At 53.1% G+C, this 23,454-nt stretch overlaps 10 non-coding genes across 10 annotated transcripts; all 10 read right to left on the reverse strand.

Moving 5' to 3' along the window:
* Positions 1-842: 842 nt before the first annotated feature.
* trnat-ugu (transfer RNA threonine (anticodon UGU)) lies at positions 843-915 on the reverse strand. Its single transcript has one exon. It is a non-coding gene; the product is annotated as a tRNA-Thr (tRNA).
* Positions 916-2,737: 1,822 nt separating this feature from the next.
* On the reverse strand, positions 2,738-2,810 carry trnat-ugu (transfer RNA threonine (anticodon UGU)). Its single transcript has one exon. It is a non-coding gene; the product is annotated as a tRNA-Thr (tRNA).
* A 3,716-nt stretch (positions 2,811-6,526) lies between these two features.
* trnat-ugu (transfer RNA threonine (anticodon UGU)) lies at positions 6,527-6,599 on the reverse strand. Its single transcript has one exon. It is a non-coding gene; the product is annotated as a tRNA-Thr (tRNA).
* A 1,821-nt stretch (positions 6,600-8,420) lies between these two features.
* trnat-ugu (transfer RNA threonine (anticodon UGU)) lies at positions 8,421-8,493 on the reverse strand. The gene has a single exon. It is a non-coding gene; the product is annotated as a tRNA-Thr (tRNA).
* Positions 8,494-10,295: 1,802 nt separating this feature from the next.
* Positions 10,296-10,368, reverse strand: trnat-ugu (transfer RNA threonine (anticodon UGU)). Its single transcript has one exon. It is a non-coding gene; the product is annotated as a tRNA-Thr (tRNA).
* Positions 10,369-12,188: 1,820 nt separating this feature from the next.
* On the reverse strand, positions 12,189-12,261 carry trnat-ugu (transfer RNA threonine (anticodon UGU)). The gene has a single exon. It is a non-coding gene; the product is annotated as a tRNA-Thr (tRNA).
* A 3,713-nt stretch (positions 12,262-15,974) lies between these two features.
* Positions 15,975-16,047, reverse strand: trnat-ugu (transfer RNA threonine (anticodon UGU)). Its single transcript has one exon. It is a non-coding gene; the product is annotated as a tRNA-Thr (tRNA).
* A 1,820-nt stretch (positions 16,048-17,867) lies between these two features.
* Positions 17,868-17,940, reverse strand: trnat-ugu (transfer RNA threonine (anticodon UGU)). The gene has a single exon. It is a non-coding gene; the product is annotated as a tRNA-Thr (tRNA).
* A 1,825-nt stretch (positions 17,941-19,765) lies between these two features.
* Positions 19,766-19,838, reverse strand: trnat-ugu (transfer RNA threonine (anticodon UGU)). Its single transcript has one exon. It is a non-coding gene; the product is annotated as a tRNA-Thr (tRNA).
* Positions 19,839-21,659: 1,821 nt separating this feature from the next.
* Positions 21,660-21,732, reverse strand: trnat-ugu (transfer RNA threonine (anticodon UGU)). Its single transcript has one exon. It is a non-coding gene; the product is annotated as a tRNA-Thr (tRNA).
* Positions 21,733-23,454: the final 1,722 nt, after the last annotated feature.

The raw sequence follows: 23,454 nt of genomic DNA on the forward strand, positions 1-23,454 counted from the left end.
GGATTGCCATGCTTCATTGTCCCATTGGTACGGTATTGTGTGCGGGCTCGATGGATTAGTCAGCATTCAATGTACAACGATGCAGTGTGCGGAATGGGTCTGGGTAGACTGCTCTCTGCAGGTCGGTGTTGACGAGATTAGAATAAATTAGATTGGCGACAGTGTGGAAACAGGCCCTTCAGCCCAACAAGTCCACATCAACCCACCCAGACCCGTTTCTCTCTGAATAATGTACCTACGACTAGGGGCAATTTAGAATGGCCAATTCACACGACTTGCACGTCTTTAGACAGTGGGAGCGAACCGAGCAAACCCACGCAGACTCTGGGCGAATGTGCAAACACGACACAGACAGTCCCCTAAAGCTGGAATCGTGACTGCGTCCCTAGTGCTGTGAGGCAGCAGTGCGAACCACTGAGCGGCTAGTTGGGCGGAATGGCCTGTTTCCAAACTGGAGGGATTCTATGCTTCTGTGATAGCTGAGAATCACCGGGAGACATGATTGGGAATGGTCATTCGGTCGCTTGGAGTGACTGAGGTCAGCGATCTCAAACTTTAATCGGTTCAGCGATCTCAAACTTTAATCGGTGAACACACACAGCCCGTTCTTTCTTTGCCTGCAGAAGAAAGAAGTTGCAGGAAAACCTGCTCACCTGGTCGGAGACGAGAAATGAGAGGCGTTTCAGACATCAATTCCCAAAAGCAGCAGCTATGAGTCCAACAGGAGCGCCACCCGCCCCGCCGGTGGACGCTCGTGCTTCCAAGAAGCCGGTTGGACGACAAACGGGCGAGGAGCAATTTGAAGAACACAGCGCTCCTCAGCGTCATACCACAAGACTGAGAGGCCCCAGTGAGATTTGAACTCACGACCTCTGGTTTACAAGACCAGTGCTCTAACCGCTGAGCTATGGAGCCAGGCGCCAGGTCGCTCAGCGGAACTTGGCTGACTGGTTAACACTGGCTGAGTCAGAACGCTTGGGACACAGGTTCCAATCGACCCTCGCGTCACCGTCTGAACGGTTTGAACATTCTCCCCCGTGGGTTTGCTCCGGCTGCTCCGTTTACAAAGAAGTGTAGCTTCTGCGGGATTGGCCACGCTTCATTGTCCCATTGTGTACGGTGATTGTGCGGGCTCGGTGGATTAGTCAGCATTCAATGTAGAATGATGCAGTGCGCGGAATGGGCCTGGGTAGATTGCTCTCTGCAGGTCGGTGTTGACGAGATAAGAATATATGAGATTGGTGACAGTGTGGAAACAGGCCCTTCAGCCCAACAAGTCCAAACTGTTTCCAAACTGGAGGGATTCTGTGCTCCTGTGATATCTGAGAATCACCGGGAGACATCATCGGTCAGCGATCTCAAACTGAAATCGGTGAACACACACGGCCCCGTTCTTTGCCTGCAGAACAAAGAAGTTTTTGGATTTCAACTGAACGCTGTAAGTGACAAAAGCAGAAGTTGCAGGAAAGCTCAACTTGACAAAAGTAGCAGCTCTCAGTCCAACAGGGTTATTCGGGAGCGCGTCGCGTACCTCTGGTGTTTGGGGGTGAAAACTCGCCCTTCCTCAGAAGCCGCTTGGACCATAAACAGGCGTTGAGCGATTCGAACATGGTACTCGTCAGTCGCATACCAAACATTGAAACTGACTGCGGGCTGGCCTGGCAAAGAGGATAAATGCGATGAGGCCCCAGTGAGATTTGAACTCACGCCCTCTGGTTTACGAGACCAGCGCTCTAACCGCTGAGCTATGGAGCCGGGCGAGCGGCCGCCGCGAACCTTTGGCTGATTGGGTAACAGCCCTCGCGTCACCGTCTGGACAGTTTGAACACTCTCTCTCCCCGTGCGCGCGTGGGTTTGCTCCGGCTGCTCCGGTTACAGAGATGTGCAGCTTCTGCGGGATTGGCCATGCTTCATTGTCCCATTGTGTACGGTGATTGTGCGGGCTCGATGGATTAGTCAGCATTCAATGTACAACGATGCAGTGTGCGGAATGGGTCTGGGTAGACTGCTCTCTGCAGGTCGGTGTTGACGAGATTAGAATAAATTAGATTGGCGACAGTGTGGAAACAGGCCCTTCAGCCCAACAAGTCCACATCAACCCACCCAGACCCGTTTCTCTCTGAATAATGTACCTACGACTAGGGGCAATTTAGAATGGCCAATTCACACGACTTGCACGTCTTTAGACAGTGGGAGCGAACCGGAGCAAACCCACGCAGACTCTGGGCGAATGTGCAAACACGACACAGACAGTCCCCTAAAGCTGGAATCGTGACTGCGTCCCTAGTGCTGTGAGGCAGCAGTGCGAACCACTGAGCGGCTAGTTGGGCGGAATGGCCTGTTTCCAAACTGGAGGGATTCTATGCTTCTGTGATAGCTGAGAATCACCGGGAGACATGATTGGGAATGGTCATTCGGTCGCTTGGAGTGACTGAGGTCAGCGATCTCAAACTTTAATCGGTTCAGCGATCTCAAACTTTAATCGGTGAACACACACAGCCCCGTTCTTTGCCTGCAGAAGAAAGAAGTTGCAGGAAAACCTGCTCACCTGGTCGGAGACGAGAAATGAGAGGCGTTTCAGACATCAATTCCCAAAAGCAGCAGCTATGAGTCCAACAGGAGCGCCACCCGCCCCGCCGGTGGACGCTCGTGCTTCCAAGAAGCCGGTTGGACGACAAACGGGCGAGGAGCAATTTGAAGAACACAGCGCTCCTCAGCGTCATACCACAAGACTGAGAGGCCCCAGTGAGATTTGAACTCACGACCTCTGGTTTACAAGACCAGTGCTCTAACCGCTGAGCTATGGAGCCAGGCGCCAGGTCGCTCAGCGGAACTTGGCTGACTGGTTAACACTGGCTGAGTCAGAACGCTTGGGACACAGGTTCCAATCGACCCTCGCGTCACCGTCTGAACGGTTTGAACATTCTCCCCGTGGGTTTGCTCCGGCTGCTCCGTTTACAAAGAAGTGTAGCTTCTGCGGGATTGGCCACGCTTCATTGTCCCATTGTGTACGGTGATTGTGCGGGCTCGGTGGATTAGTCAGCATTCAATGTAGAATGATGCAGTGCGCGGAATGGGCCTGGGTAGATTGCTCTCTGCAGGTCGGTGTTGACGAGATAAGAATATATGAGATTGGTGACAGTGTGGAAACAGGCCCTTCAGCCCAACAAGTCCAAACTGTTTCCAAACTGGAGGGATTCTGTGCTCCTGTGATATCTGAGAATCACCGGAGACATCATCGGTCAGCGATCTCAAACTGAAATCGGTGAACACACACGGCCCCGTTCTTTGCCTGCAGAACAAAGAAGTTTTTGGATTTCAACTGAACGCTGTAAGTGACAAAAGCAGAAGTTGCAGGAAAGCTCAACTTGACAAAAGTAGCAGCTCTCAGTCCAACAGGGTTATTCGGGAGCGCGTCGCGTACCTCTGGTGTTTGGGGGTGAAAACTCGCCCTTCCTCAGAAGCCGCTTGGACCATAAACAGGCGTTGAGCGATTCGAACATGGTACTCGTCAGTCGCATACCAAACATTGAAACTGACTGCGGGCTGGCCTGGCAAAGAGGATAAATGCGATGAGGCCCCAGTGAGATTTGAACTCACGCCCTCTGGTTTACGAGACCAGCGCTCTAACCGCTGAGCTATGGAGCCGGGCGAGCGGCCGCCGCGAACCTTTGGCTGATTGGGTAACAGCCCTCGCGTCACCGTCTGGACAGTTTGAACACTCTCTCTCCCCGTGCGCGCGTGGGTTTGCTCCGGCTGCTCCGGTTACAGAGATGTGCAGCTTCTGCGGGATTGGCCATGCTTCATTGTCCCATTGTGTACGGTGATTGTGCGGGCTCGATGGATTAGTCAGCATTCAATGTACAACGATGCAGTGTGCGGAATGGGTCTGGGTAGACTGCTCTCTGCAGGTCGGTGTTGACGAGATTAGAATAAATTAGATTGGCGACAGTGTGGAAACAGGCCCTTCAGCCCAACAAGTCCACATCAACCCACCCAGACCCGTTTCTCTCTGAATAATGTACCTACGACTAGGGGCAATTTAGAATGGCCAATTCACACGACTTGCACGTCTTTAGACAGTGGGAGCGAACCGGAGCAAACCCACGCAGACTCTGGGCGAATGTGCAAACACGACACAGAGACAGTCCCCTAAAGCTGGAATCGTGACTGCGTCCCTAGTGCTGTGAGGCAGCAGTGCGAACCACTGAGCGGCTAGTTGGGCGGAATGGCCTGTTTCCAAACTGGAGGGATTCTATGCTTCTGTGATAGCTGAGAATCACCGGGAGACATGATTGGGAATGGTCATTCGGTCGCTTGGAGTGACTGAGGTCAGCGATCTCAAACTTTAATCGGTTCAGCGATCTCAAACTTTAATCGGTGAACACACACAGCCCCGTTCTTTGCCTGCAGAAGAAAGAAGTTGCAGGAAAACCTGCTCACCTGGTCGGAGACGAGAAATGAGAGGCGTTTCAGACATCAATTCCCAAAAGCAGCAGCTATGAGTCCAACAGGAGCGCCACCCCGCCCCGCCGGTGGACGCTCGTGCTTCCAAGAAGCCGGTTGGACGACAAACGGGCGAGGAGCAATTTGAAGAACACAGCGCTCCTCAGCGTCATACCACAAGACTGAGAGGCCCCAGTGAGATTTGAACTCACGATCTCTGGTTTACAAGACCAGTGCTCTAACCGCTGAGCTATGGAGCCAGGCGCCAGGTCGCTCAGCGGAACTTGGCTGACTGGTTAACACTGGCTGAGTCAGAACGCTTGGGACACAGGTTCCAATCGACCCTCGCGTCACCGTCTGAACGGTTTGAACATTCTCCCCGTGGGTTTGCTCCGGCTGCTCCGTTTACAAAGAAGTGTAGCTTCTGCGGGATTGGCCACGCTTCATTGTCCCATTGTGTACGGTGATTGTGCGGGCTCGGTGGATTAGTCAGCATTCAATGTAGAATGATGCAGTGCGCGGAATGGGCCTGGGTAGATTGCTCTCTGCAGGTCGGTGTTGACGAGATAAGAATATATGAGATTGGTGACAGTGTGGAAACAGGCCCTTCAGCCCAACAAGTCCAAACTGTTTCCAAACTGGAGGGATTCTGTGCTCCTGTGATATCTGAGAATCACCGGGAGACATCATCGGTCAGCGATCTCAAACTGAAATCGGTGAACACACACGGCCCCGTTCTTTGCCTGCAGAACAAAGAAGTTTTTGGATTTCAACTGAACGCTGTAAGTGACAAAAGCAGAAGTTGCAGGAAAGCTCAACTTGACAAAAGTAGCAGCTCTCAGTCCAACAGGGTTATTCGGGAGCGCGTCGCGTACCTCTGGTGTTTGGGGTGAAAACTCGCCCTTCCTCAGAAGCCGCTTGGACCATAAACAGGCGTTGAGCGATTCGAACATGGTACTCGTCAGTCGCATACCAAACATTGAAACTGACTGCGGGCTGGCCTGGCAAAGAGGATAAATGCGATGAGGCCCCAGTGAGATTTGAACTCACGCCCTCTGGTTTACGAGACCAGCGCTCTAACCGCTGAGCTATGGAGCCGGGCGAGCGGCCGCCGCGAACCTTTGGCTGATTGGGTAACAGCCCTCGCGTCACCGTCTGGACAGTTTGAACACTCTCTCTCCCCGTGCGCGCGTGGGTTTGCTCCGGCTGCTCCGGTTACAGAGATGTGCAGCTTCTGCGGGATTGGCCATGCTTCATTGTCCCATTGTGTACGGTGATTGTGCGGGCTCGATGGATTAGTCAGCATTCAATGTACAACGATGCAGTGTGCGGAATGGGTCTGGGTAGACTGCTCTCTGCAGGTCGGTGTTGACGAGATTAGAATAAATTAGATTGGCGACAGTGTGGAAACAGGCCCTTCAGCCCAACAAGTCCACATCAACCCACCCAGACCCGTTTCTCTCTGAATAATGTACCTACGACTAGGGGCAATTTAGAATGGCCAATTCACACGACTTGCACGTCTTTAGACAGTGGGAGCGAACCGGAGCAAACCCACGCAGACTCTGGGCGAATGTGCAAACACGACACAGACAGTCCCCTAAAGCTGGAATCGTGACTGCGTCCCTAGTGCTGTGAGGCAGCAGTGCGAACCACTGAGCGGCTAGTTGGGCGGAATGGCCTGTTTCCAAACTGGAGGGATTCTATGCTTCTGTGATAGCTGAGAATCACCGGGAGACATGATTGGGAATGGTCATTCGGTCGCTTGGAGTGACTGAGGTCAGCGATCTCAAACTTTAATCGGTTCAGCGATCTCAAACTTTAATCGGTGAACACACACAGCCCCGTTCTTTGCCTGCAGAAGAAAGAAGTTGCAGGAAAACCTGCTCACCTGGTCGGAGACGAGAAATGAGAGGCGTTTCAGACATCAATTCCCAAAAGCAGCAGCTATGAGTCCAACAGGAGCGCCACCCGCCCCGCCGGTGGACGCTCGTGCTTCCAAGAAGCCGGTTGGACGACAAACGGGCGAGGAGCAATTTGAAGAACACAGCGCTCCTCAGCGTCATACCACAAGACTGAGAGGCCCCAGTGAGATTTGAACTCACGACCTCTGGTTTACAAGACCAGTGCTCTAACCGCTGAGCTATGGAGCCAGGCGCCAGGTCGCTCAGCGGAACTTGGCTGACTGGTTAACACTGGCTGAGTCAGAACGCTTGGGACACAGGTTCCAATCGACCCTCGCGTCACCGTCTGAACGGTTTGAACATTCTCCCCGTGGGTTTGCTCCGGCTGCTCCGTTTACAAAGAAGTGTAGCTTCTGCGGGATTGGCCACGCTTCATTGTCCCATTGTGTACGGTGATTGTGCGGGCTCGGTGGATTAGTCAGCATTCAATGTAGAATGATGCAGTGCGCGGAATGGGCCTGGGTAGATTGCTCTCTGCAGGTCGGTGTTGACGAGATAAGAATATATGAGATTGGTGACAGTGTGGAAACAGGCCCTTCAGCCCAACAAGTCCAAACTGTTTCCAAACTGGAGGGATTCTGTGCTCCTGTGATATCTGAGAATCACCGGGAGACATCATCGGTCAGCGATCTCAAACTGAAATCGGTGAACACACACGGCCCCGTTCTTTGCCTGCAGAACAAAGAAGTTTTTGGATTTCAACTGAACGCTGTAAGTGACAAAAGCAGAAGTTGCAGGAAAGCTCAACTTGACAAAAGTAGCAGCTCTCAGTCCAACAGGGTTATTCGGGAGCGCGTCGCGTACCTCTGGTGTTTGGGGTGAAAACTCGCCCTTCCTCAGAAGCCGCTTGGACCATAAACAGGCGTTGAGCGATTCGAACATGGTACTCGTCAGTCGCATACCAAACATTGAAACTGACTGCGGGCTGGCCTGGCAAAGAGGATAAATGCGATGAGGCCCCAGTGAGATTTGAACTCACGCCCTCTGGTTTACGAGACCAGCGCTCTAACCGCTGAGCTATGGAGCCGGGCGAGCGGCCGCCGCGAACCTTTGGCTGATTGGGTAACAGCCCTCGCGTCACCGTCTGGACAGTTTGAACACTCTCTCTCCCCCGTGCGCGCGTGGGTTTGCTCCGGCTGCTCCGGTTACAGAGATGTGCAGCTTCTGCGGGATTGGCCATGCTTCATTGTCCCATTGTGTACGGTGATTGTGCGGGCTCGATGGATTAGTCAGCATTCAATGTACAACGATGCAGTGTGCGGAATGGGTCTGGGTAGACTGCTCTCTGCAGGTCGGTGTTGACGAGATTAGAATAAATTAGATTGGCGACAGTGTGGAAACAGGCCCTTCAGCCCAACAAGTCCACATCAACCCACCCAGACCCGTTTCTCTCTGAATAATGTACCTACGACTAGGGGCAATTTAGAATGGCCAATTCACACGACTTGCACGTCTTTAGACAGTGGGAGCGAACCGGAGCAAACCCACGCAGACTCTGGGCGAATGTGCAAACACGACACAGACAGTCCCCTAAAGCTGGAATCGTGACTGCGTCCCTAGTGCTGTGAGGCAGCAGTGCGAACCACTGAGCGGCTAGTTGGGCGGAATGGCCTGTTTCCAAACTGGAGGGATTCTATGCTTCTGTGATAGCTGAGAATCACCGGGAGACATGATTGGGAATGGTCATTCGGTCGCTTGGAGTGACTGAGGTCAGCGATCTCAAACTTTAATCGGTTCAGCGATCTCAAACTTTAATCGGTGAACACACACAGCCCCGTTCTTTGCCTGCAGAAGAAAGAAGTTGCAGGAAAACCTGCTCACCTGGTCGGAGACGAGAAATGAGAGGCGTTTCAGACATCAATTCCCAAAAGCAGCAGCTATGAGTCCAACAGGAGCGCCACCCGCCCCGCCGGTGGACGCTCGTGCTTCCAAGAAGCCGGTTGGACGACAAACGGGCGAGGAGCAATTTGAAGAACACAGCGCTCCTCAGCGTCATACCACAAGACTGAGAGGCCCCAGTGAGATTTGAACTCACGACCTCTGGTTTACAAGACCAGTGCTCTAACCGCTGAGCTATGGAGCCAGGCGCCAGGTCGCTCAGCGGAACTTGGCTGACTGGTTAACACTGGCTGAGTCAGAACGCTTGGGACACAGGTTCCAATCGACCCTCGCGTCACCGTCTGAACGGTTTGAACATTCTCCCCGTGGGTTTGCTCCGGCTGCTCCGTTTACAAAGAAGTGTAGCTTCTGCGGGATTGGCCACGCTTCATTGTCCCATTGTGTACGGTGATTGTGCGGGCTCGGTGGATTAGTCAGCATTCAATGTAGAATGATGCAGTGCGCGGAATGGGCCTGGGTAGATTGCTCTCTGCAGGTCGGTGTTGACGAGATAAGAATATATGAGATTGGTGACAGTGTGGAAACAGGCCCTTCAGCCCAACAAGTCCAAACTGTTTCCAAACTGGAGGGATTCTGTGCTCCTGTGATATCTGAGAATCACCGGGAGACATCATCGGTCAGCGATCTCAAACTGAAATCGGTGAACACACACGGCCCCGTTCTTTGCCTGCAGAACAAAGAAGTTTTTGGATTTCAACTGAACGCTGTAAGTGACAAAAGCAGAAGTTGCAGGAAAGCTCAACTTGACAAAAGTAGCAGCTCTCAGTCCAACAGGGTTATTCGGGAGCGCGTCGCGTACCTCTGGTGTTTGGGGGTGAAAACTCGCCCTTCCTCAGAAGCCGCTTGGACCATAAACAGGCGTTGAGCGATTCGAACATGGTACTCGTCAGTCGCATACCAAACATTGAAACTGACTGCGGGCTGGCCTGGCAAAGAGGATAAATGCGATGAGGCCCCAGTGAGATTTGAACTCACGCCCTCTGGTTTACGAGACCAGCGCTCTAACCGCTGAGCTATGGAGCCGGGCGGGGGCCGCCGCGAACCTTTGGCTGATTGGGTAACAGCCCTCGCGTCACCGTCTGGACAGTTTGAACACTCTCTCTCCCCCGTGCGCGCGTGGGTTTGCTCCGGCTGCTCCGGTTACAGAGATGTGCAGCTTCTGCGGGATTGGCCATGCTTCATTGTCCCATTGTGTACGGTGATTGTGCGGGCTCGATGGATTAGTCAGCATTCAATGTACAACGATGCAGTGTGCGGAATGGGTCTGGGTAGACTGCTCTCTGCAGGTCGGTGTTGACGAGATTAGAATAAATTAGATTGGCGACAGTGTGGAAACAGGCCCTTCAGCCCAACAAGTCCACATCAACCCACCCAGACCCGTTTCTCTCTGAATAATGTACCTACGACTAGGGGCAATTTAGAATGGCCAATTCACACGACTTGCACGTCTTTAGACAGTGGGAGCGAACCGGAGCAAACCCACGCAGACTCTGGGCGAATGTGCAAACACGACACAGACAGTCCCCTAAAGCTGGAATCGTGACTGCGTCCCTAGTGCTGTGAGGCAGCAGTGCGAACCACTGAGCGGCTAGTTGGGCGGAATGGCCTGTTTCCAAACTGGAGGGATTCTATGCTTCTGTGATAGCTGAGAATCACCGGGAGACATGATTGGGAATGGTCATTCGGTCGCTCTGATGTGGAGTGACTGAGGTCAGCGATCTCAAACTTTAATCGGTGAACACACACAGCCCCGTTCTTTGCCTGCAGAAGAAAGAAGTTGCAGGAAAACCTGCTCACCTGGTCGGAGACGAGAAATGAGAGGCGTTTCAGACATCAATTCCCAAAAGCAGCAGCTATGAGTCCAACAGGAGCGCCACCCGCCCCGCCGGTGGACGCTCGTGCTTCCAAGAAGCCGGTTGGACGACAAACGGGCGAGGAGCAATTTGAAGAACACAGCGCTCCTCAGCGTCATACCACAAGACTGAGAGGCCCCAGTGAGATTTGAACTCACGACCTCTGGTTTACAAGACCAGTGCTCTAACCGCTGAGCTATGGAGCCAGCGCCAGGTCGCTCAGCGGAACTTGGCTGACTGGTTAACACTGGCTGAGTCAGAACGCTTGGGACACAGGTTCCAATCGACCCTCGCGTCACCGTCTGAACGGTTTGAACATTCTCCCCGTGGGTTTGCTCCGGCTGCTCCGTTTACAAAGAAGTGTAGCTTCTGCGGGATTGGCCACGCTTCATTGTCCCATTGTGTACGGTGATTGTGCGGGCTCGGTGGATTAGTCAGCATTCAATGTAGAATGATGCAGTGCGCGGAATGGGCCTGGGTAGATTGCTCTCTGCAGGTCGGTGTTGACGAGATAAGAATATATGAGATTGGTGACAGTGTGGAAACAGGCCCTTCAGCCCAACAAGTCCAAACTGTTTCCAAACTGGAGGGATTCTGTGCTCCTGTGATATCTGAGAATCACCGGGAGACATCATCGGTCAGCGATCTCAAACTGAAATCGGTGAACACACACGGCCCCGTTCTTTGCCTGCAGAACAAAGAAGTTTTTGGATTTCAACTGAACGCTGTAAGTGACAAAAGCAGAAGTTGCAGGAAAGCTCAACTTGACAAAAGTAGCAGCTCTCAGTCCAACAGGGTTATTCGGGAGCGCGTCGCGTACCTCTGGTGTTTGGGGGTGAAAACTCGCCCTTCCTCAGAAGCCGCTTGGACCATAAACAGGCGTTGAGCGATTCGAACATGGTACTCGTCAGTCGCATACCAAACATTGAAACTGACTGCGGGCTGGCCTGGCAAAGAGGATAAATGCGATGAGGCCCCAGTGAGATTTGAACTCACGCCCTCTGGTTTACGAGACCAGCGCTCTAACCGCTGAGCTATGGAGCCGGGCGAGCGGCCGCCGCGAACCTTTGGCTGATTGGGTAACAGCCCTCGCGTCACCGTCTGGACAGTTTGAACACTCTCTCTCCCCGTGCGCGCGTGGGTTTGCTCCGGCTGCTCCGGTTACAGAGATGTGCAGCTTCTGCGGGATTGGCCATGCTTCATTGTCCCATTGTGTACGGTGATTGTGCGGGCTCGATGGATTAGTCAGCATTCAATGTACAACGATGCAGTGTGCGGAATGGGTCTGGGTAGACTGCTCTCTGCAGGTCGGTGTTGACGAGATTAGAATAAATTAGATTGGCGACAGTGTGGAAACAGGCCCTTCAGCCCAACAAGTCCACATCAACCCACCCAGACCCGTTTCTCTCTGAATAATGTACCTACGACTAGGGGCAATTTAGAATGGCCAATTCACACGACTTGCACGTCTTTAGACAGTGGGAGCGAACCGGAGCAAACCCACGCAGACTCTGGGCGAATGTGCAAACACGACACAGACAGTCCCCTAAAGCTGGAATCGTGACTGCGTCCCTAGTGCTGTGAGGCAGCAGTGCGAACCACTGAGCGGCTAGTTGGGCGGAATGGCCTGTTTCCAAACTGGAGGGATTCTATGCTTCTGTGATAGCTGAGAATCACCGGGAGACATGATTGGGAATGGTCATTCGGTCGCTTGGAGTGACTGAGGTCAGCGATCTCAAACTTTAATCGGTTCAGCGATCTCAAACTTTAATCGGTGAACACACACAGCCCCGTTCTTTGCCTGCAGAAGAAAGAAGTTGCAGGAAAACCTGCTCACCTGGTCGGAGACGAGAAATGAGAGGCGTTTCAGACATCAATTCCCAAAAGCAGCAGCTATGAGTCCAACAGGAGCGCCACCCGCCCCGCCGGTGGACGCTCGTGCTTCCAAGAAGCCGGTTGGACGACAAACGGGCGAGGAGCAATTTGAAGAACACAGCGCTCCTCAGCGTCATACCACAAGACTGAGAGGCCCCAGTGAGATTTGAACTCACGACCTCTGGTTTACAAGACCAGTGCTCTAACCGCTGAGCTATGGAGCCAGGCGCCAGGTCGCTCAGCGGAACTTGGCTGACTGGTTAACACTGGCTGAGTCAGAACGCTTGGGACACAGGTTCCAATCGACCCTCGCGTCACCGTCTGAACGGTTTGAACATTCTCCCCGTGGGTTTGCTCCGGCTGCTCCGTTTACAAAGAAGTGTAGCTTCTGCGGGATTGGCCACGCTTCATTGTCCCATTGTGTACGGTGATTGTGCGGGCTCGGTGGATTAGTCAGCATTCAATGTAGAATGATGCAGTGCGCGGAATGGGCCTGGGTAGATTGCTCTCTGCAGGTCGGTGTTGACGAGATAAGAATATATGAGATTGGTGACAGTGTGGAAACAGGCCCTTCAGCCCAACAAGTCCAAACTGTTTCCAAACTGGAGGGATTCTGTGCTCCTGTGATATCTGAGAATCACCGGAGACATCATCGGTCAGCGATCTCAAACTGAAATCGGTGAACACACACGGCCCCGTTCTTTGCCTGCAGAACAAAGAAGTTTTTGGATTTCAACTGAACGCTGTAAGTGACAAAAGCAGAAGTTGCAGGAAAGCTCAACTTGACAAAAGTAGCAGCTCTCAGTCCAACAGGGTTATTCGGGAGCGCGTCGCGTACCTCTGGTGTTTGGGGGTGAAAACTCGCCCTTCCTCAGAAGCCGCTTGGACCATAAACAGGCGTTGAGCGATTCGAACATGGTACTCGTCAGTCGCATACCAAACATTGAAACTGACTGCGGGCTGGCCTGGCAAAGAGGATAAATGCGATGAGGCCCCAGTGAGATTTGAACTCACGCCCTCTGGTTTACGAGACCAGCGCTCTAACCGCTGAGCTATGGAGCCGGGCGAGCGGCCGCCGCGAACCTTTGGCTGATTGGGTAACAGCCCTCGCGTCACCGTCTGGACAGTTTGAACACTCTCTCTCCCCGTGCGCGCGTGGGTTTGCTCCGGCTGCTCCGGTTACAGAGATGTGCAGCTTCTGCGGGATTGGCCATGCTTCATTGTCCCATTGTGTACGGTGATTGTGCGGGCTCGATGGATTAGTCAGCATTCAATGTACAACGATGCAGTGTGCGGAATGGGTCTGGGTAGACTGCTCTCTGCAGGTCGGTGTTGACGAGATTAGAATAAATTAGATTGGCGACAGTGTGGAAACAGGCCCTTCAGCCCAACAAGTCCACATCAACCCACCCAGACCCGTTTCTCTCTGAATAATGTACCTACGACTAGGGGCAATTTAGAATGGCCAATTCACACGACTTGCACGTCTTTAGACAGTGGGAGCGAACCGGAGCAAACCCACGCAGACTCTGGGCGAATGTGCAAACACGACACAGACAGTCCCCTAAAGCTGGAATCGTGACTGCGTCCCTAGTGCTGTGAGGCAGCAGTGCGAACCACTGAGCGGCTAGTTGGGCGGAATGGCCTGTTTCCAAACTGGAGGGATTCTATGCTTCTGTGATAGCTGAGAATCACCGGGAGACATGATTGGGAATGGTCATTCGGTCGCTTGGAGTGACTGAGGTCAGCGATCTCAAACTTTAATCGGTTCAGCGATCTCAAACTTTAATCGGTGAACACACACAGCCCCGTTCTTTGCCTGCAGAAGAAAGAAGTTGCAGGAAAACCTGCTCACCTGGTCGGAGACGAGAAATGAGAGGCGTTTCAGACATCAATTCCCAAAAGCAGCAGCTATGAGTCCAACAGGAGCGCCACCCCCCCCGCCGGTGGACGCTCGTGCTTCCAAGAAGCCGGTTGGACGACAAACGGGCGAGGAGCAATTTGAAGAACACAGCGCTCCTCAGCGTCATACCACAAGACTGAGAGGCCCCAGTGAGATTTGAACTCACGACCTCTGGTTTACAAGACCAGTGCTCTAACCGCTGAGCTATGCAGCCAGGCGCCAGGTCGCTCAGCGGAACTTGGCTGACTGGTTAACACTGGCTGAGTCAGAACGCTTGGGACACAGGTTCCAATCGACCCTCGCGTCACCGTCTGAACGGTTTGAACATTCTCCCCGTGGGTTTGCTCCGGCTGCTCCGTTTACAAAGAAGTGTAGCTTCTGCGGGATTGGCCACGCTTCATTGTCCCATTGTGTACGGTGATTGTGCGGGCTCGGTGGATTAGTCAGCATTCAATGTAGAATGATGCAGTGCGCGGAATGGGCCTGGGTAGATTGCTCTCTGCAGGTCGGTGTTGACGAGATAAGAATATATGAGATTGGTGACAGTGTGGAAACAGGCCCTTCAGCCCAACAAGTCCAAACTGTTTCCAAACTGGAGGGATTCTGTGCTCCTGTGATATCTGAGAATCACCGGGAGACATCATCGGTCAGCGATCTCAAACTGAAATCGGTGAACACACACGGCCCCGTTCTTTGCCTGCAGAACAAAGAAGTTTTTGGATTTCAACTGAACGCTGTAAGTGACAAAAGCAGAAGTTGCAGGAAAGCTCAACTTGACAAAAGTAGCAGCTCTCAGTCCAACAGGGTTATTCGGGAGCGCGTCGCGTACCTCTGGTGTTTGGGGGTGAAAACTCGCCCTTCCTCAGAAGCCGCTTGGACCATAAACAGGCGTTGAGCGATTCGAACATGGTACTCGTCAGTCGCATACCAAACATTGAAACTGACTGCGGGCTGGCCTGGCAAAGAGGATAAATGCGATGAGGCCCCAGTGAGATTTGAACTCACGCCCTCTGGTTTACGAGACCAGCGCTCTAACCGCTGAGCTATGGAGCCGGCGAGCGGCCGCCGCGAACCTTTGGCTGATTGGGTAACAGCCCTCGCGTCACCGTCTGGACAGTTTGAACACTCTCTCTCCCCGTGCGCGCGTGGGTTTGCTCCGGCTGCTCCGGTTACAGAGATGTGCAGCTTCTGCGGGATTGGCCATGCTTCATTGTCCCATTGTGTACGGTGATTGTGCGGGCTCGATGGATTAGTCAGCATTCAATGTACAACGATGCAGTGTGCGGAATGGGTCTGGGTAGACTGCTCTCTGCAGGTCGGTGTTGACGAGATTAGAATAAATTAGATTGGCGACAGTGTGGAAACAGGCCCTTCAGCCCAACAAGTCCACATCAACCCACCCAGACCCGTTTCTCTCTGAATAATGTACCTACGACTAGGGGCAATTTAGAATGGCCAATTCACACGACTTGCACGTCTTTAGACAGTGGGAGCGAACCGGAGCAAACCCACGCAGACTCTGGGCGAATGTGCAAACACGACACAGACAGTCCCCTAAAGCTGGAATCGTGACTGCGTCCCTAGTGCTGTGAGGCAGCAGTGCGAACCACTGAGCGGCTAGTTGGGCGGAATGGCCTGTTTCCAAACTGGAGGGATTCTATGCTTCTGTGATAGCTGAGAATCACCGGGAGACATGATTGGGAATGGTCATTCGGTCGCTTGGAGTGACTGAGGTCAGCGATCTCAAACTTTAATCGGTTCAGCGATCTCAAACTTTAATCGGTGAACACACACAGCCCCGTTCTTTGCCTGCAGAAGAAAGAAGTTGCAGGAAAACCTGCTCACCTGGTCGGAGACGAGAAATGAGAGGCGTTTCAGACATCAATTCCCAAAAGCAGCAGCTATGAGTCCAACAGGAGCGCCACCCGCCCCGCCGGTGGACGCTCGTGCTTCCAAGAAGCCGGTTGGACGACAAACGGGCGAGGAGCAATTTGAAGAACACAGCGCTCCTCAGCGTCATACCACAAGACTGAGAGGCCCCAGTGAGATTTGAACTCACGACCTCTGGTTTACAAGACCAGTGCTCTAACCGCTGAGCTATGGAGCCAGGCGCCAGGTCGCTCAGCGGAACTTGGCTGACTGGTTAACACTGGCTGAGTCAGAACGCTTGGGACACAGGTTCCAATCGACCCTCGCGTCACCGTCTGAACGGTTTGAACATTCTCCCCGTGGGTTTGCTCCGGCTGCTCCGTTTACAAAGAAGTGTAGCTTCTGCGCGGATTGGCCACGCTTCATTGTCCCATTGTGTACGGTGATTGTGCGGGCTCGGTGGATTAGTCAGCATTCAATGTAGAATGATGCAGTGCGCGGAATGGGCCTGGGTAGATTGCTCTCTGCAGGTCGGTGTTGACGAGATAAGAATATATGAGATTGGTGACAGTGTGGAAACAGGCCCTTCAGCCCAACAAGTCCAAACTGTTTCCAAACTGGAGGGATTCTGTGCTCCTGTGATATCTGAGAATCACCGGAGACATCATCGGTCAGCGATCTCAAACTGAAATCGGTGAACACACACGGCCCCGTTCTTTGCCTGCAGAACAAAGAAGTTTTTGGATTTCAACTGAACGCTGTAAGTGACAAAAGCAGAAGTTGCAGGAAAGCTCAACTTGACAAAAGTAGCAGCTCTCAGTCCAACAGGGTTATTCGGGAGCGCGTCGCGTACCTCTGGTGTTTGGGGTGAAAACTCGCCCTTCCTCAGAAGCCGCTTGGACCATAAACAGGCGTTGAGCGATTCGAACATGGTACTCGTCAGTCGCATACCAAACATTGAAACTGACTGCGGGCTGGCCTGGCAAAGAGGATAAATGCGATGAGGCCCCAGTGAGATTTGAACTCACGCCCTCTGGTTTACGAGACCAGCGCTCTAACCGCTGAGCTATGGAGCCGGGCGAGCGGCCGCCGCGAACCTTTGGCTGATTGGGTAACAGCCCTCGCGTCACCGTCTGGACAGTTTGAACACTCTCTCTCCCCGTGCGCGCGTGGGTTTGCTCCGGCTGCTCCGGTTACAGAGATGTGCAGCTTCTGCGGGATTGGCCATGCTTCATTGTCCCATTGTGTACGGTGATTGTGCGGGCTCGATGGATTAGTCAGCATTCAATGTACAACGATGCAGTGTGCGGAATGGGTCTGGGTAGACTGCTCTCTGCAGGTCGGTGTTGACGAGATTAGAATAAATTAGATTGGCGACAGTGTGGAAACAGGCCCTTCAGCCCAACAAGTCCACATCAACCCACCCAGACCCGTTTCTCTCTGAATAATGTACCTACGACTAGGGGCAATTTAGAATGGCCAATTCACACGACTTGCACGTCTTTAGACAGTGGGAGCGAACCGGAGCAAACCCACGCAGACTCTGGGCGAATGTGCAAACACGACACAGACAGTCCCCTAAAGCTGGAATCGTGACTGCGTCCCTAGTGCTGTGAGGCAGCAGTGCGAACCACTGAGCGGCTAGTTGGGCGGAATGGCCTGTTTCCAAACTGGAGGGATTCTATGCTTCTGTGATAGCTGAGAATCACCGGGAGACATGATTGGGAATGGTCATTCGGTCGCTTGGAGTGACTGAGGTCAGCGATCTCAAACTTTAATCGGTTCAGCGATCTCAAACTTTAATCGGTGAACACACACAGCCCCGTTCTTTGCCTGCAGAAGAAAGAAGTTGCAGGAAAACCTGCTCACCTGGTCGGAGACGAGAAATGAGAGGCGTTTCAGACATCAATTCCCAAAAGCAGCAGCTATGAGTCCAACAGGAGCGCCACCCGCCCCGCCGGTGGACGCTCGTGCTTCCAAGAAGCCGGTTGGACGACAAACGGGCGAGGAGCAATTTGAAGAACACAGCGCTCCTCAGCGTCATACCACAAGACTGAGAGGCCCCAGTGAGATTTGAACTCACGACCTCTGGTTTACAAGACCAGTGCTCTAACCGCTGAGCTATGGAGCCAGGCGCCAGGTCGCTCAGCGGAACTTGGCTGACTGGTTAACACTGGCTGAGTCAGAACGCTTGGGACACAGGTTCCAATCGACCCTCGCGTCACCGTCTGAACGGTTTGAACATTCTCCCCGTGGGTTTGCTCCGGCTGCTCCGTTTACAAAGAAGTGTAGCTTCTGCGGGATTGGCCACGCTTCATTGTCCCATTGTGTACGGTGATTGTGCGGGCTCGGTGGATTAGTCAGCATTCAATGTAGAATGATGCAGTGCGCGGAATGGGCCTGGGTAGATTGCTCTCTGCAGGTCGGTGTTGACGAGATAAGAATATATGAGATTGGTGACAGTGTGGAAACAGGCCCTTCAGCCCAACAAGTCCAAACTGTTTCCAAACTGGAGGGATTCTGTGCTCCTGTGATATCTGAGAATCACCGGAGACATCATCGGTCAGCGATCTCAAACTGAAATCGGTGAACACACACACGGCCCCGTTCTTTGCCTGCAGAACAAAGAAGTTTTTGGATTTCAACTGAACGCTGTAAGTGACAAAAGCAGAAGTTGCAGGAAAGCTCAACTTGACAAAAGTAGCAGCTCTCAGTCCAACAGGGTTATTCGGGAGCGCGTCGCGTACCTCTGGTGTTTGGGGGTGAAAACTCGCCCTTCCTCAGAAGCCGCTTGGACCATAAACAGGCGTTGAGCGATTCGAACATGGTACTCGTCAGTCGCATACCAAACATTGAAACTGACTGCGGGCTGGCCTGGCAAAGAGGATAAATGCGATGAGGCCCCAGTGAGATTTGAACTCACGCCCTCTGGTTTACGAGACCAGCGCTCTAACCGCTGAGCTATGGAGCCGGGCGAGCGGCCGCCGCGAACCTTTGGCTGATTGGGTAACAGCCCTCGCGTCACCGTCTGGACAGTTTGAACACTCTCTCTCCCCGTGCGCGCGTGGGTTTGCTCCGGCTGCTCCGGTTACAGAGATGTGCAGCTTCTGCGGGATTGGCCATGCTTCATTGTCCCATTGTGTACGGTGATTGTGCGGGCTCGATGGATTAGTCAGCATTCAATGTACAACGATGCAGTGTGCGGAATGGGTCTGGGTAGACTGCTCTCTGCAGGTCGGTGTTGACGAGATTAGAATAAATTAGATTGGCGACAGTGTGGAAACAGGCCCTTCAGCCCAACAAGTCCACATCAACCCACCCAGACCCGTTTCTCTCTGAATAATGTACCTACGACTAGGGGCAATTTAGAATGGCCAATTCACACGACTTGCACGTCTTTAGACAGTGGGAGCGAACCGGAGCAAACCCACGCAGACTCTGGGCGAATGTGCAAACACGACACAGACAGTCCCCTAAAGCTGGAATCGTGACTGCGTCCCTAGTGCTGTGAGGCAGCAGTGCGAACCACTGAGCGGCTAGTTGGGCGGAATGGCCTGTTTCCAAACTGGAGGGATTCTATGCTTCTGTGATAGCTGAGAATCACCGGGAGACATGATTGGGAATGGTCATTCGGTCGCTTGGAGTGACTGAGGTCAGCGATCTCAAACTTTAATCGGTTCAGCGATCTCAAACTTTAATCGGTGAACACACACAGCCCCGTTCTTTGCCTGCAGAAGAAAGAAGTTGCAGGAAAACCTGCTCACCTGGTCGGAGACGAGAAATGAGAGGCGTTTCAGACATCAATTCCCAAAAGCAGCAGCTATGAGTCCAACAGGAGCGCCACCCGCCCCCCCGCCGGTGGACGCTCGTGCTTCCAAGAAGCCGGTTGGACGACAAACGGGCGAGGAGCAATTTGAAGAACACAGCGCTCCTCAGCGTCATACCACAAGACTGAGAGGCCCCAGTGAGATTTGAACTCACGACCTCTGGTTTACAAGACCAGTGCTCTAACCGCTGAGCTATGGAGCCAGGCGCCAGGTCGCTCAGCGGAACTTGGCTGACTGGTTAACACTGGCTGAGTCAGAACGCTTGGGACACAGGTTCCAATCGACCCTCGCGTCACCGTCTGAACGGTTTGAACATTCTCCCCGTGGGTTTGCTCCGGCTGCTCCGTTTACAAAGAAGTGTAGCTTCTGCGGGATTGGCCACGCTTCATTGTCCCATTGTGTACGGTGATTGTGCGGGCTCGGTGGATTAGTCAGCATTCAATGTAGAATGATGCAGTGCGCGGAATGGGCCTGGGTAGATTGCTCTCTGCAGGTCGGTGTTGACGAGATAAGAATATATGAGATTGGTGACAGTGTGGAAACAGGCCCTTCAGCCCAACAAGTCCAAACTGTTTCCAAACTGGAGGGATTCTGTGCTCCTGTGATATCTGAGAATCACCGGGAGACATCATCGGTCAGCGATCTCAAACTGAAATCGGTGAACACACACGGCCCCGTTCTTTGCCTGCAGAACAAAGAAGTTTTTGGATTTCAACTGAACGCTGTAAGTGACAAAAGCAGAAGTTGCAGGAAAGCTCAACTTGACAAAAGTAGCAGCTCTCAGTCCAACAGGGTTATTCGGGAGCGCGTCGCGTACCTCTGGTGTTTGGGGGTGAAAACTCGCCCTTCCTCAGAAGCCGCTTGGACCATAAACAGGCGTTGAGCGATTCGAACATGGTACTCGTCAGTCGCATACCAAACATTGAAACTGACTGCGGGCTGGCCTGGCAAAGAGGATAAATGCGATGAGGCCCCAGTGAGATTTGAACTCACGCCCTCTGGTTTACGAGACCAGCGCTCTAACCGCTGAGCTATGGAGCCGGGCGAGCGGCCGCCGCGAACCTTTGGCTGATTGGGTAACAGCCCTCGCGTCACCGTCTGGACAGTTTGAACACTCTCTCTCCCCGTGCGCGCGTGGGTTTGCTCCGGCTGCTCCGGTTACAGAGATGTGCAGCTTCTGCGGGATTGGCCATGCTTCATTGTCCCATTGTGTACGGTGATTGTGCGGGCTCGATGGATTAGTCAGCATTCAATGTACAACGATGCAGTGTGCGGAATGGGTCTGGGTAGACTGCTCTCTGCAGGTCGGTGTTGACGAGATTAGAATAAATTAGATTGGCGACAGTGTGGAAACAGGCCCTTCAGCCCAACAAGTCCACATCAACCCACCCAGACCCGTTTCTCTCTGAATAATGTACCTACGACTAGGGGCAATTTAGAATGGCCAATTCACACGACTTGCACGTCTTTAGACAGTGGGAGCGAACCGGAGCAAACCCACGCAGACTCTGGGCGAATGTGCAAACACGACACAGACAGTCCCCTAAAGCTGGAATCGTGACTGCGTCCCTAGTGCTGTGAGGCAGCAGTGCGAACCACTGAGCGGCTAGTTGGGCGGAATGGCCTGTTTCCAAACTGGAGGGATTCTATGCTTCTGTGATAGCTGAGAATCACCGGGAGACATGATTGGGAATGGTCATTCGGTCGCTTGGAGTGACTGAGGTCAGCGATCTCAAACTTTAATCGGTTCAGCGATCTCAAACTTTAATCGGTGAACACACACAGCCCCGTTCTTTGCCTGCAGAAGAAAGAAGTTGCAGGAAAACCTGCTCACCTGGTCGGAGACGAGAAATGAGAGGCGTTTCAGACATCAATTCCCAAAAGCAGCAGCTATGAGTCCAACAGGAGCGCCACCCGCCCCGCCGGTGGACGCTCGTGCTTCCAAGAAGCCGGTTGGACGACAAACGGGCGAGGAGCAATTTGAAGAACACAGCGCTCCTCAGCGTCATACCACAAGACTGAGAGGCCCCAGTGAGATTTGAACTCACGACCTCTGGTTTACAAGACCAGTGCTCTAACCGCTGAGCTATGGAGCCAGGCGCCAGGTCGCTCAGCGGAACTTGGCTGACTGGTTAACACTGGCTGAGTCAGAACGCTTGGGACACAGGTTCCAATCGACCCTCGCGTCACCGTCTGAACGGTTTGAACATTCTCCCCGTGGGTTTGCTCCGGCTGCTCCGTTTACAAAGAAGTGTAGCTTCTGCGGGATTGGCCACGCTTCATTGTCCCATTGTGTACGGTGATTGTGCGGGCTCGGTGGATTAGTCAGCATTCAATGTAGAATGATGCAGTGCGCGGAATGGGCCTGGGTAGATTGCTCTCTGCAGGTCGGTGTTGACGAGATAAGAATATATGAGATTGGTGACAGTGTGGAAACAGGCCCTTCAGCCCAACAAGTCCAAACTGTTTCCAAACTGGAGGGATTCTGTGCTCCTGTGATATCTGAGAATCACCGGGAGACATCATCGGTCAGCGATCTCAAACTGAAATCGGTGAACACACACGGCCCCGTTCTTTGCCTGCAGAACAAAGAAGTTTTTGGATTTCAACTGAACGCTGTAAGTGACAAAAGCAGAAGTTGCAGGAAAGCTCAACTTGACAAAAGTAGCAGCTCTCAGTCCAACAGGGTTATTCGGGAGCGCGTCGCGTACCTCTGGTGTTTGGGGGTGAAAACTCGCCCTTCCTCAGAAGCCGCTTGGACCATAAACAGGCGTTGAGCGATTCGAACATGGTACTCGTCAGTCGCATACCAAACATTGAAACTGACTGCGGGCTGGCCTGGCAAAGAGGATAAATGCGATGAGGCCCCAGTGAGATTTGAACTCACGCCCTCTGGTTTACGAGACCAGCGCTCTAACCGCTGAGCTATGGAGCCGGGCGAGCGGCCGCCGCGAACCTTTGGCTGATTGGGTAACAGCCCTCGCGTCACCGTCTGGACAGTTTGAACACTCTCTCTCCCCGTGCGCGCGTGGGTTTGCTCCGGCTGCTCCGGTTACAGAGATGTGCAGCTTCTGCGGGATTGGCCATGCTTCATTGTCCCATTGTGTACGGTGATTGTGCGGGCTCGATGGATTAGTCAGCATTCAATGTACAACGATGCAGTGTGCGGAATGGGTCTGGGTAGACTGCTCTCTGCAGGTCGGTGTTGACGAGATTAGAATAAATTAGATTGGCGACAGTGTGGAAACAGGCCCTTCAGCCCAACAAGTCCACATCAACCCACCCAGACCCGTTTCTCTCTGAATAATGTACCTACGACTAGGGGCAATTTAGAATGGCCAATTCACACGACTTGCACGTCTTTAGACAGTGGGAGCGAACCGGAGCAAACCCACGCAGACTCTGGGCGAATGTGCAAACACGACACAGACAGTCCCCTAAAGCTGGAATCGTGACTGCGTCCCTAGTGCTGTGAGGCAGCAGTGCGAACCACTGAGCGGCTAGTTGGGCGGAATGGCCTGTTTCCAAACTGGAGGGATTCTATGCTTCTGTGATAGCTGAGAATCACCGGGAGACATGATTGGGAATGGTCATTCGGTCGCTTGGAGTGACTGAGGTCAGCGATCTCAAACTTTAATCGGTTCAGCGATCTCAAACTTTAATCGGTGAACACACACAGCCCCGTTCTTTGCCTGCAGAAGAAAGAAGTTGCAGGAAAACCTGCTCACCTGGTCGGAGACGAGAAATGAGAGGCGTTTCAGACATCAATTCCCAAAAGCAGCAGCTATGAGTCCAACAGGAGCGCCACCCGCCCCGCC

Source organism: Hemiscyllium ocellatum, unplaced genomic scaffold (genome assembly GCF_020745735.1).
Source record: "Hemiscyllium ocellatum isolate sHemOce1 unplaced genomic scaffold, sHemOce1.pat.X.cur. scaffold_3598_pat_ctg1, whole genome shotgun sequence".
NCBI classification, from domain to species: domain Eukaryota; kingdom Metazoa; phylum Chordata; class Chondrichthyes; order Orectolobiformes; family Hemiscylliidae; genus Hemiscyllium; species Hemiscyllium ocellatum.